This window comes from Thermobia domestica, chromosome 16 (assembly GCF_964235325.1).
Source record: "Thermobia domestica chromosome 16, izTheDome1.hap1.1, whole genome shotgun sequence".
Lineage (NCBI taxonomy): Eukaryota > Metazoa > Arthropoda > Insecta > Zygentoma > Lepismatidae > Thermobia > Thermobia domestica.
This window is the reverse complement of record NC_137469.1, coordinates 73,719,332-73,733,178: the sequence shown is the minus strand read 5'-3', so window position 1 is coordinate 73,733,178 and position 13,847 is coordinate 73,719,332. Positions and strand designations below refer to the sequence as shown.

General features: G+C 35.5%; 1 protein-coding gene across 5 annotated transcripts in view; it reads left to right on the top strand.

The window, feature by feature from the left end:
• The window catches only part of LOC145673166 (very long chain fatty acid elongase 7-like), a 160,298-nt gene that overhangs the window by 24,229 nt on the left and 122,222 nt on the right, over positions 1-13,847 (top strand). The window contains exon 1 of one of the 5 annotated variants that reach the window (XM_081742604.1): positions 6,877-7,006. The exons of the other annotated variants lie outside the window; for them this stretch is intronic. The gene's annotated coding sequence lies outside the window, so the exon portion shown is untranslated. Of the gene's footprint in view, positions 1-6,876; positions 7,007-13,847 lie in introns of those variants that run through there. 5 annotated transcript variants of the gene reach the window in all.

Below are 13,847 nucleotides of genomic sequence, written 5' to 3'. Positions count from 1 at the left end.
TTGACAATACTAGTTCACCCAAGTCTTGGATCTCAAATTCTGCTTTAGTGTTAGATGATTCATAGTATAAAAACTATCAATGGATAAAGTGATTATACGAACGTAATAAAGAGCATTCATTAACCTTTAAACATACGCAAAACATTGCACTATATACTCCAATAATAAATATAGTTTCAATGTTGTTACATCACACCTTACGTAGGCCTGTCGTGAGCCAGGATTCTGATAACTTTTAGTTAAAATCAGGGCACATTTTTGTACATACATTTACAAAACGAGGCCAGTAAGAATTCTTCGAGACGAGACGAGACGGAAAAACCTTATTTCTGTCTCGTCTCGTCTCGTGGCAAAAACATAAGAAATAAAACTCTTACTTGATTTGTTGACTAAGTATATTCTGTTGAAGCAGAAACGAACACCCGCAGGATTTTGTGTAACTAGGGGGCAGAGCTAAACACCGATATACTCAAGTGCAGCACATAATATTCACCTTCATACACAAGTGCGCATAATATTTCATATGTAAAATAAGAATAAGTCACTGCTAGTTTGTCACTGTAATTGCAACTGCGGTGCCGTGCCGTGGAAAATCAGCGCCCTAGAAGAGAGTATACGACGCCCTCCCCATACATATATTCCAAGTAATTTTTTCTGTCTTTTTCCTTTTTTCTCCCGAATTTTGCACCTCCTTACTTCGGCGCCGAGGGCCGTCGCCCCACTCGCCCTCCCCACGGCATGGTCGTATGCATGTATGTCACCATTAGGGGAAGACAAATACCAATATACCCACCAGCGGAATAACAAGTGAGTTGCCTTTCACTTACGAGGAACGTCCATAAACCGTGAGAGTTGAATTTTGATGAAAATTTGTGACAAGATTCAGTTCGAGTTGCTAAGTAACGTAGTAATAGTCACTCGATGCGCAAATGCTTCGTTGAGCTGCTACACCGACGCCATCTTGAAATCCAGTAGACAATGTCCAAGAATACCATTTTGGCACAAAAATGAAAAAGCTTTTGATAGATCTGACTTCAGTATTGTAAATCAAGGTAGAGCATCTATATGCGGGAGTACTTCTAGTGCATGATCGCCATTTTGAAAGGCGCCATATTGAATCGCGGTTAAATATGATAAATGGCAAGGGGGTAATGTGGAGTATCAAATAGCACTGAAATTTGCTACTCCTGAATCCATTTCCGTAACCAAAGTTTACATATCTGTTTTCACTTTAGAGTTAAGAGCTCTCTCGCTCACAGGAACATATAAAAACTGTGCAGTTAAATTTGTGTTATGAAATGCAGTCGTGCGAGCACTTGCAGGATTTTAACAAATGCAGTAGTAGTCACTTGATCTACAATAGCCACTATACCAATCAAATCTTGATTCTAGTGAGAGAAATCGATGATTAAATTGAAATTCCTGTAGTGAAAAATGGAATAGCAACATACTACAAGTTATACCTATTTCAAAGTGCGATGGAATAGACTGCTCGTCGAAGAAACACATGCCTAATAGTACTGACGAGCAGAGAATACCAAAGGGATTGTTCTGATATATATTAGAAAAATGATATAAACTGGTGAATATTAGTTGAACGACCAAAATGGTTCGGATTCCACTATAATCAGTAGGTCCACGTCTCCTTTAGCGTAGCAGGCATAAGTGTGGGACGTTGGACTGAATCAAACCAAAATTCTATTTTAGGCAATTTTACGTGGTCCGTTATAGTCTGTTCAGTTTTCTTCTCCAATCTTGAAACCTTAGGCAAAGACCATCATTGTTGCAGAATATTGTGTTATTTTCCAATATTCATACTTGACAACCTATAATATATCGTGCATATTCCGAAGTTAGAATACTTTAATGCATTTATTGCCAGTTTGTCTAAATACAATCGATTTATTGCTGACACATTGAACAATTAAGGGGATTTAAATTATCAGTTCACAGCCCATTCTTAGAAGATGCACCTGGAAACTTAGAATTCACTTTTCTTGTGTCTGTTCTGCTATTAGTGATAAGAGAATGCATACACACCTGCTAAGAATAGGTGGCAATAAAGATTATTACAAGATTCAATACCAAGTTGCAATCCATAAAACAAGCCTCTTTCTTGCTTTTGCTTCAATAATAAATAATTAAATATCTGCAACTTTCCACCTTTAACGATAAAACACTTTCTTATAATAAGGGCAAGAATAGTTTTCATATCAAAACCGTGATAAAAAACTAATTGTAACAGGTGTTCACTTGTTCGATGTACAAGTTATATGGCAGATTTTCATAATAAAAATGCATTCTGTTGTGTATCGTCAATTTTGTGCGCCAGTCCTAAAGGACATCCTTGCAATGTATGGCAGAAATGTGGGTACGTCACAGGACCAATAGTTGGTTCATTTACAAATGTTCTGGAGCAGTGCTGGATTTACGTATAAGCTAAACAAGCTATAGCTTAGGGCTCCATACTCTTGGGGGCCCAAAAAATTCAAGGAAAAAATGAATGTACATTTTCAAAATATAAGAAAAACAATAAATAAAGTAACATCTACATATAGCAACAGTACTTCGTTTGTGTATGCCCCTATGATGTAAGTAATGGGGCCTGGGGCCCCTTCTGCTAGTCTGCTTCGTAAAATATCACTGGTTTCTTCATTTCTGTATATAGGGTACTACGTTCATCTGGACACAGAGGGCCCCATTATCTTCAGTCGCTTAGGGCCCCACCAAACCAGCTCTGTTCTGGAGACTAGTAGAAAATAGTGTCTGTGGTCATGTAGATTGTGACGAAAGTACATTTGTTAAATGTTTGTACTGCTCCACGGTACTCTGTGCTATCACTTCGTTTTGGATCTCCATCATCACAACTGAAGAGCAAAAGGTTAGTAGGTTAATATTTGCTTATCTGCATCAGTTTATATTATTTTTCTAATATTTTTTCTATTAATTTCCTAATAACTTCAAGACATATTCTTGTAAATATATGTCATATGTGCCGTTGCACCTAACATATATTACAGCATTTAAATGTTATGCATAATCGCAATACACATAGACTCATATATATAGCACACTTTGAAATAGGTATAAATTGTTACAGTACTGCTATTCCATTTTTCACTACAGGAATTTCAATTTAATCATCGATTTCTCTCACTGGAATCAAGATCTGATTGGTATAGTGGCTATTGTAGATCAAGTGACTACTACTGCATTAATTAAAATCCTGCAAGTGCTCGCACGACTGCATTTCATAACACAAATTTTACTTGCACAGTTTTTATATGTTCCTGTTAGCGAGAGAGCTCTTAACTCTAAAGTGAAAACAGATATGTAAACTTTGGTTACGGAAATGGATTCAGGAGTAGCAAATTTCAGTGCTATTTGATACCCCACATGACCCTCTTGCCATTTACCATATTTAACCGCGATTCAATATGGCGCCTTTCAAAATGGCGATCATGCACTGGAAGTACTCCCACATATAGATGCTCTACCTTGATTTACAATATTGAAGTCAGATCTATCAAAAGCTTTTTCATTTTTGTGCCAAAATGGTATTCTTGGACATTGTCTACTGGATTTCAAGATGGCGTCGGTGTAGCAGCTCAACGAAGCATTTGCGCATCGAGTGTCTACTACTACGTTACTTAGCAACTCGAACTGAATCTTGTCACAAATTTTCATCAAAATTCAACTCTCACGGTTTATGGACCTTCCTCGTTATTAAAAGTACAGTAGACTATTAATCATTGCGAGTTCAATACTGAAATCGGAAGAAGAATTTCTATAACTTCCGGTACAGAAATACAGGGTGAGTTTTAAGGCCAGAGATGATTTTTTTTTCAGTTCTGAATCTCTATATCAAGAAACTGGTTCTCTCTATCTACGAGTATTATCGTTTCTTCGCTATGGCGTACAAGTTTTCAAACCGGAAATGGTTAAGTTCCACTACTTCTGATTTTCTACAGCTCAATCTCATATATCGATTGATGTATGTCTCATCTTTTGTCGATGTGATAGTTATGCAAAAGTTAATGTTCAAGAGTTAATCATGATTTTGGACTATACTTCATTAACCATACTATATACTTGCCTTGCTAGTGTCATGATGTTATCTTGCTCATGTCATAATAAAAAGCTTGATGATGGTATAAACTACAGTATTTATTTAATTTTAATAGATGTTGTGGTAAAAAAAGTTCGGTTTTCTCGATTTTCTCGAAAACGACGCATGAGGATTTACACTCATCCCTGTATTATACAGGATGTCTCAAAGTCCCCTGATATAGGGTAACTCTGTTATTATCAGAGTTACAACAAAATGTAAGAGGAAAAACCATATCTAAATATGATGTTTTCAATCTAAAGTGAAAGGTTTTTTTTTTTAATCGGACGAGCCGTTTGGGCTGTACTCTTTATGCGCCCAATGTTAAATGAAAATGCAACGTTGCCATTTACCTGGACCCACAACATAAGTGAATGAAGTTACTCTCTTTTACGCTAACATGTTGATGGCCAGCCCCCATTTCAAACAGTAACTTTATCCATGATAACATAGAATGGAACATATGGAAAAGGTATCATAGTCATAGCAACAACTCAACTTTTTCTTAGAAATCTAGACATCTATAATTCCTACACCAATATTCATGAACATTCTGTTTATGATGAAACAGAAAGAACTGAGTTTTGGAGATTGATTTTTATGTGTGTAATTTATGATTATTTCTGTTTGTAGAACTGTTTTAAGTATTGTATTATGGCTAGGTACTGACAAAAATACCTTAGACTTATTGATGTTGGTTTAATAGAAGTTTTGTAAATGATATACTTTAGTGGTTAGGTGAAATTGTAGGCATGTGTACCTACAAGTTAGAATATACTTTTATCATGGTTATCAGTGAATGAACTTACACGATGGCTTGTATAAGGTAATGAGTGACTTTGGTGCATGGAAACAAATTTAGAGACTCAATTCTAAAGAAGTTTTTACAGATAAAGAATGTTTTAGTTAATTATAATTGAGTTTTAAAATATTTGAAGTTTTTTTTTTTTACTGTTTCTTGCAAATTATATTAAAGAGTAATAAATTAAAAGTACAGTTATAGATAAAAGTTGAATAAATCAGTTTAATATAGTTTGTAATACTATACTCCGGTCTAGAAACACAGCATTAACGCCCAAATAAGCCAATCTCCTGACCACTAGGGTTGCCAAATGGCCGGTTTTTGACCGGCCTGGCCAGAAATATTGCTATTATTTTGATTAAAGCCGGTGACCGGTACAAACTTCTTACCAACCCCTATATGACCGTTTTCCTTTTTTTCAAATTTGTATCTAGTTCGAAGCAATTTCATCTAGTGGGAATATAGATTTAAAAAAGTAACTTTCATTCTGTATATCCAAAACCGTCACCTTTCACCATTTCGTTAATCTGTTTAGGTAATTTTAGAGATAACAGGGACTGTATCAGGGGAAAATTTGAAATTTACTTGAAAGGAATTTTATACGTTTGTTGAGTGAAAAAGGACTCCTTAAAGCAATTTCCTGTAGTTGAAGTATAAGTTTAAAGAATACATTTCATTTGCCAAATCCAAAATTGTCAGGTAAAGATTAATAGGCTATACTTTTGTTAATCTGTTTCGATAGTTTTAAAGAAGTGGCAGTTACTGGTAAATACAAAAAATGATCAATGCCGATTTCAGTGTCCCATTTATAGCACAACGTACCTTTAAACTTAGTAAATATACTAAGGATATGCAGAATACAGGTGCTAATGTACTTTTGTTCAAGATAGTACATTTCCTTCCCATGGATGGGTCCGAACAGAGATACTTCACACTTAGACCTATATCATAGGGAATTTTGAAGAGGTGCCAGTTGTTTTATTTTCCAGAGTTGGTAATCCTGCTGACCACACATTACTAAAAAGGCATTAATCCTACAACCCACCTGGTAGGTCTTGGCCTCCTATGGTCTGTCCCGTCAGGAGTTTTCAATAAATATACTATACATATTAAGTGTACTACTTTGTATTTAATACAAAGATATCAAATACTGTAGAATTTATATCTAAGAAAGCAAATCTGCATTGACATGTATGTCGAATATCTAACCGCCTCCGATAGCGACGCCCGAGGGATTTTCTCCCAAGGGTCCAAAGACCGATTCCAAGGAGGGGAGAGCAATAAAAGATTGCAAGGGGGCAAAAGACCAATACCCAAGCACACTCTCAAATACACACACACTTTGATGCACGTGTGCAAGTAATACATCGTATGTAACTACAGTAAATAAATTGTAGAAACCATAGTATTTAATATAAATCTAGTAAGTACTATAGTATGTCAGAACAAATTAGTATATTTTATGTGTATTTCCAAAAACTGAGCACATTTCGAAAGTCAAAGTAGGGCAACTGCCCCCCCCCCCCTTCTTCCTGCTGTAGGCGCCCATGCCTTTTGAAATTAGATCTTGAATTCTTACTGCTAGTAATCAATCTTAAGTGTTAATATGGCTTGAAAAATTAATTATTCAATCAAGTGTTGATTTTAGGAACAAAACTTCTATCAGCACAAGAACCTATACAAGGTAAACTTATTTCGAAAATCCAGGGGAAGGGTATTTGTTTCTCTTCTTTGTCCCACTCTTGCGGCAACATGTCTTGAGGTCAATGAACAGTTCATTCATTGGAAATCAAATCAACGTGTTGGAGTCATTAGATATGAAAGTAGTACTTTGCCATGTCGGGATAACAGAATATAAGATAACACTTTCACATTATCTGCTTTTCTTTCTTTTTCAACCTAAGTAGGCCTAGCTTTATATATATGCATATCAGCAAAGCAAATGTAGTATTCTAGTTTAAGCCTACAACAGATAACTTAATTGCTGACCTGCATAATTATTAACCACTGTTTATTGTTTTTTACAAACTTTATTACACACTGTTTTATTTGTGTCTTTCAAGCAGTGAAAAAGGATTTGGTGCAAACAGCTGAAGGTAATATACAATTTATTTCCATAGGACAGTGGTTCCCAATCAGTGTGTCGTGCAGCCGCATAAAATGTGTCGCGAAATTTTAGAACTTAAAAATCATGAAGCTAGTTAAAATCAGTGAGACAGTCTGCCCCAGTCAAAGCCTCTAGCGGCAGAAATAACATTCAGTGCTACGCAGAGTTATTACATTATAAATACTTATAGGGTTACAACCAAGGATGTTATAAAATAGAGGATCTGTCCATACTGTATCTTCATTCTATTAACTCAATGAAGTAAAAAAAAAAAAAAACCGAGTATCGGCACGTCTGATTGGCTACTCTTGTTTCCGAAATCGTCTGATTGACTACTTTCGTTTCCGAAATCGTCTGATTGGCTACTCTCGTTTCCGAAATCGTCTGATTGACTACTTTCGTTTCCGAAATCGTCTGATTGACTACTTTCGTTTCCGAAATCGTCTGATTGACTACTTTCGTTTCCGAAATCGTCTGATTGACTACTTTCGTTTCCGAAATCGTCTGATTGGCTACTCTCGTTTCCGAAATCGTCTCATTGACTACTCTCGTTTCCGAAATCGTCTGATTGGCTACTCTCGTTTCCGAAATCGTCTGATTGACTACTTTCGTTTCCGACATGATTGTTGGCTCAAAACTTTGCAATTTTATTATGCAGAGTGGGCAGAGTGGGGTTGGCGAAACTGTGATGTATGGCTTCAAGATTTTGTTGTATAGGCAGATCCTTTATTTTATAATATCTTTGGTTACAATATTATATTTTATATTAATATTAATAAAAGAAATCAGACAAGTGTGTCACGATGTCATTTACATTCACAAAAGTGTACAGTTAGTTAAAAAAAAAAAAAGTTGAGAAAAGAACTACTGCCATAGTGTAGTGGCATGTTACATTGTATGACTTACAATGGATATGAGCTCCGTTTTCAAATGTTTTTGTCTATGGTCATAAAATTGTTATATTAAGTAATGAATTTTTTTATAATTTTTAGTATAGTTAATTTCTTTTGGTAAACCACACAAACATATGGACGATGAGTGAAGAACTATTAACCAAAATAAGGTTTCATCGCCTGCATACAGTGTGTAGCCATCATACAGGAACACAACGATTATATTTGGTCTAGGAGTTAATTCGTGCGGGTGGACAAGAGATGGCGCAACGAACGGAGCGTCCCACAGTTCCGTGTATCCACACATGTGTTGCAAACCCCTGTCATCTCGTATCGTTCGTAGTATAGGGCAGTGGATTAAAGCGTCAACAACACCAGTTTGTAGTTAAGTGAACATGGCGCAATTTGTGCCTGATAAAGTGTTTCTGCGGGGTGTCCTGCTGCATTACTTTAACATGCAGAAAAGTGCGACTGAAAGTCATCGTATTTTGGTGGAAGTGTATGGTGACCATGCTCTAGCTGAGCGAACGTGTCAGAAGTGGTTTGCACGGTTTAGAAGTGGTGATTTCGGCTTGGCAGACCAAGAGCGAGCTGGACAGCCAAAAAAATTTCAAGACGAAGAATTGACAGCATTGCTCGAGCAGGATTCGTGTCAAACGCAGAAACAACTTGCAACAGCATTAGGCGTTGATCAAACAACAGTCTCCAAACGCTTGAAAGCCATGGGAATGATTCAAAAGATGTCACATTGGGTTCCACATGAATTGAAAGACAGAGACGTTGAAAGACGAAAAACCATTTGCGAATTGCTGCTTCAACGACAGAGCAGAAAGGGGTTTCTACATCGAATTATTACGGGTGATGAGAAGTGGATCCATTACGAGAACCCTAAACGAAAAAAGGCCTGGGTGAAACCAGGTGAACCAGGTCCATCACAACCAAAACGAGATATTCACTGTGCAAAGGTTATGCTGTGCATATGGTGGGATATGAAAGGTGTGGTGTACTATGAGCTGCTGCAACCGGGTGAAACTATGAATGGAGAACGTTATCGACGACAATTAATGCGTTTGAAGCAAGCTCTGGCCAGAACACGACCAGAATGGGAGAACAGACATGATAAACTTATTGTTCAACATGATAACGCTTGCCCACATGTCGCAAAACCGGTCAAAACCTATTTAGAAAATGTCGGATGGGAAGTTTTACCCCACCCGCCGTATTCACCAGACGTTGCTCCTTCGGACTACTACTTGTTTGATTGCATGAACAACGATTTGATTGGACAGCGGTTTACTTCTTCAGAAGATATCGAAACATGGGTCTCTGACTGGATCGCTTCCAAGGATGAGGACTTCTTTCGCCACGGAATCCGTACATTGCCTGACAGATGGGCGAAAGTGGTGGCTAGCGATGGACAATATTTTTCTTAAGGTATTTATGTATTTTGTGTTTGTACTACAGCTTCAATGTGTGCGTACCAACCGCACGAATTAATTCCTTGACCAAATACATAGTGCTTCTTGTAAGTGAGTGAACATGTATAAAGATTTCTGCTATAGAACACTTTACCAAGTTCAATAGTCCAAGAATCTTTATCAATCTTATTAATTATTATTTAAAAAGTAGTTAACAAGGAACAAAGACAGCATGATAAGTCACCAATTACCGTTGAGTTCATTTTTCTAGTCGCTGCCTTAACCTAGATTTTTGGGTAATTCAGATTCTGGTCACACTGTAATTTCTATGGATGTCAACACTGAAAATTCTTCCGATTTGTATTTTCGAGTGTAGAATCTATTATTATTATTATTATTATTATTATTATTATTATTATTATTATTATTATTATTATTATTATTATTATTATTATTATTATTATTATTAAACGGGCAAAAGAAAAATTGTTAGCTTTTGAAAAATATTTAATAGACTGCCCCCTTAAATCGAGAGCATAAAAAATATTTTTTATTCGTTGCAATGCAATGCATTACGAACTTCGAATCATGAATCAAAGGGTTATTTGGATAAAGTAGTCATATGTGCTCAAATATAGTTTAATGTAGGCAGTGGCGTATTTAGGATCTTGTTTCGGGGAGGGTTTGAGAACCAGTAAGAAGCATTTGTGTTATACGTATAATGAGAAAAAATAATAATGAAATTATTTGCGGGGCCTTCAGCCCGATAATAACCCCCCTAAATACGCCACTGAATGTAGGTTAGTCGGTTTAATACATTAACAACTGTATAATCTCAGTTGTGTTATATTGTAATGTAAACATCTAATTTTACAATATTTGTTTTAGATATATATAGTTTCACAACGTTAAAGATTTCACGAGATAGTATTATTTTGATGAATCTCAAATCATCCGGTGTCTTTTTTCCTGTATTACTTTAATATGAGGATAATCTTTGCTGTTTTTATTTTAGCGTTTTTAGCTGCAAATTTTGCCAATTAACGGGAAGCTCAAAGCTCGGGTCACGTTTTGATTTGCAAGGATGAAGTTGTAAATTGATGGGTTTGTTGGGCTACGTAGTTTATTTTTTTGTGACATTGTTATAATATATATATATATATATATATATATATATATATATATATATATATATATATATTAGAAGTCAATTATAAATCGCTGGGAAGATCTCTACTTCACAGTTTCAATTGTGATTATTCTTGAGAATTATAGGTAATTACTCCTTTTTAACCATCAAATATTTCCTGGACGTGAGATGTGTCCAAACAATGGTTGCGTAGTGGGTTATGTAATTTGTGGTGAACAGGAAAATGAAGATTATCTATGTATTATTACGTCAACGAATTCCATCTCTTATAAACAATACAAAAATATACTTTGACATTCCGTCTGACTTAGACTAACTGCAGTGTATTTCCAAGTTCCATACATAAGATCTAAGTTTTCAAATATTTGGACTCTGTGTGATTATATGAATACATCAACTATACGTTAACTACAATGTTACTGCAATAAATAAAAATCTCCCGTAAGTACACCTTGATAATACGGACATCGTTTTCTGGCAGAAATATGTATGTTAATGGCAGAGAACCTTCCCTTTTACGGACACGGACAAAAGTTTTAGAAATGTCATCATAACAGACAGACATTATTAGACTTCCGAACTATGTTATACATAAGTGTCCGAAGTTTTATAGAACGGCTCTTTGTCCGTTCGTCCAACTGTCGACAGATATCAGAACAAAAACGGTAAGAGATATCGGGATGCTGTTTGTTTGTAATCGATTTAGCGTTCCACGAGAAGTTAAATCTCCTCCGTTAACTCTCTATAAAAACCGGAAGAGGTAAAAAATTAGCAATTTTCGGTTTCAACGTTTATCACCATAGAGTGAAAACAGTAACAGTTAGCAACAAGTAATTTTTCGCAAACGATTCAGCATCTCAAAACAACATATCATGACTATTTCCAACATTCTATAGAAAAAGGAAGGATTCAAATTTTCTATTAAGGTGCGTTGCAAAATTATACGAACGATACCAGATATCGTAATATTATGTGATCGGAAAGGAAACGGAAAATGGAAGGGAGGGTGAATGACACAGTGTTGTATTTATATGGGAAATATTGTGTCGCCCACTGATCGCCATCGGTACCCAGTACAACAATGTTCGTGAGTTGCAGGATGCCATCATCGCTGCATGGAATCAAATTGATGTGACTCTGCTGCAAACGCTGGTAGACATCATGTTTAATCGAATGTTCAAGCTGGTGTTACGCAGTGCCTCATTTATTGACTATTAGAACTAGCTTTTGTATTGCGTTCGTATCATTTTGCAACAGTCATTATCGTGTTGTTTCGATTGTTTTTTGTTTTCAATTTGGCTAGCCGTGAAAATGAGTGAACAATCCATGATCTCTATACATATCCTCCTTATACATCTCTACATATCACGTATTCCATCCGTAACGCGCACTTACTAAAGTTATGTCACATATTTGGATCGTTCGTATCATTTTGCAACATACCTTACTTCCGGTTTTAATATTGATTTTCGTAGAGCAAAACTGATAAATGCTATAACGATGCTGTTTCTTGCAACCGATTCAGTTTCCTAAGAATAGGTTCCATTTTCTTCGTTAACCCTCTATTGAAATAGGAATCGCTCAAAATTTGCCATTTATGGTTTCCACGATTATCTTTACACAACGAAAACGGTAACAGATAACAAGAAGCTATTTTTTTTTTTTCAAACAATTCAGCGTCTCAAAATAACATAACTATCCACAACACTCCTCTGAAACCGAAAATGGTTCAAATTAGTTTTTGCTTCCGGTTTCAATACTGACTTCCGTAGGGCAAGAATTGCAAATGCTGTCAAGATATGGTTTTTACAATCAATTCAGCGTCCCAAGAATAGGTTTAATCTCCCCTGTTGAAGCTGTATTCAAACTTGATTTACGGCCTGTTAGTTTACGCTACCAGCCGAAAGCTTTAACCACGTAAAACCTAGGGAATGAACTCGGTTAATATGTGAGCATTCTTTGTCATGTGATTTCAAGTGTAATTACTTCGGCTCTGAAACTCCCTCGTATATGTTAGTATATGCGCCTTCGGAGTGAGAGATCCTTTTTTCGATTCCCGGCGTGAACTCATGCTTTCGATCTCACGTAGAGACATAGCTACGGTACTGAAAATAGATTTTAAACTACAAACCAATCAACCTAATATGGCTCGGTGTAGTTCCTTATCTATAGTGCCATTCTTGTACTTTGCACAGAGCGTACTACTCCCGATTTAAAAAATAAATAAATAAATAAAAATGTTCCAGGTCTTGTTACTGGATTTCGATTTCCGAGTTTAGGTTCCCTTTCAGGAGGGAGGCTATATGAAACGTGGATCTACAACTTAACTTGCAAACCTAATCACATGTCAAAGTCACATGTGCCAACTATGGTCTTGTTATTGTCATTATGTAAATATATATATATATATATATATATATATATATATATATATATATATATATATATATATATATATATATATATATATATATATATATATAAGTTTATTTTGCTTAAATGTGACAATGACACCATCCTAAACAAACAAACAAAATATTAGGTGGACCTGTGATCTTAGTAGTAAAGCGTCCACTGCTAGTGCGTTGAATCCTGGTTTGATCCCACCTCAAGTTAGCTTTGCGCTGGACAAACACCGTTTCCATTGGTTTTCTTGGCCTCCCTTTTTCTTAATTTTCGTCATTAACCATTATCAACTATCTCATAACCACCGCTCCCTTAGCCTCGGTACATAATTGTAAGAGGTTAAAGTTTTATAATATATGTACTATATGTCATGAGGGTGTTAAATGTTTTTATTTTACCTTTGTATTTTTATTATTATTTATTTATTTATTACATGGCCGGAAATCCAAGACGTGGTACAAATCATAGGTTATACACTTTCATGCATCATTTAGTCCATTGTAAAATATGATCGAGTACCATAAGCATATCCATCTTATTTGTTCTATAACAACTATGGCTTTGAACATAGTTTCTAAAATAATAATGGCAAATATCTCCTTTGTAATTTCGTGAATCTACAATAAATAAATCAAATAAAAGCTAAATATTAAATTCATATTTCCCTGAGTGCAAGACACTAGGTTTTTAAAATATGAACAAGCAATGAAATTTGTAAAGACACAAATTATGAAATTAATGAGACTTACTTGTTAAAGTTCTCTCAAATGCACATTTGTGATAATAAAATTATTAATTTGGTAATACCGTGTCAAATAAGTTCAGAAAAAAATTGTATTTTTATTTAATCTATTCTACATATGAAAATGTATGTAAGTGTCTGTGTGTGTTTCAGTATAATTTTGAAGAAGTTTTGACCAACTTAATACACGCATGACTAATCTTCAGAAAATACTGTGGAGG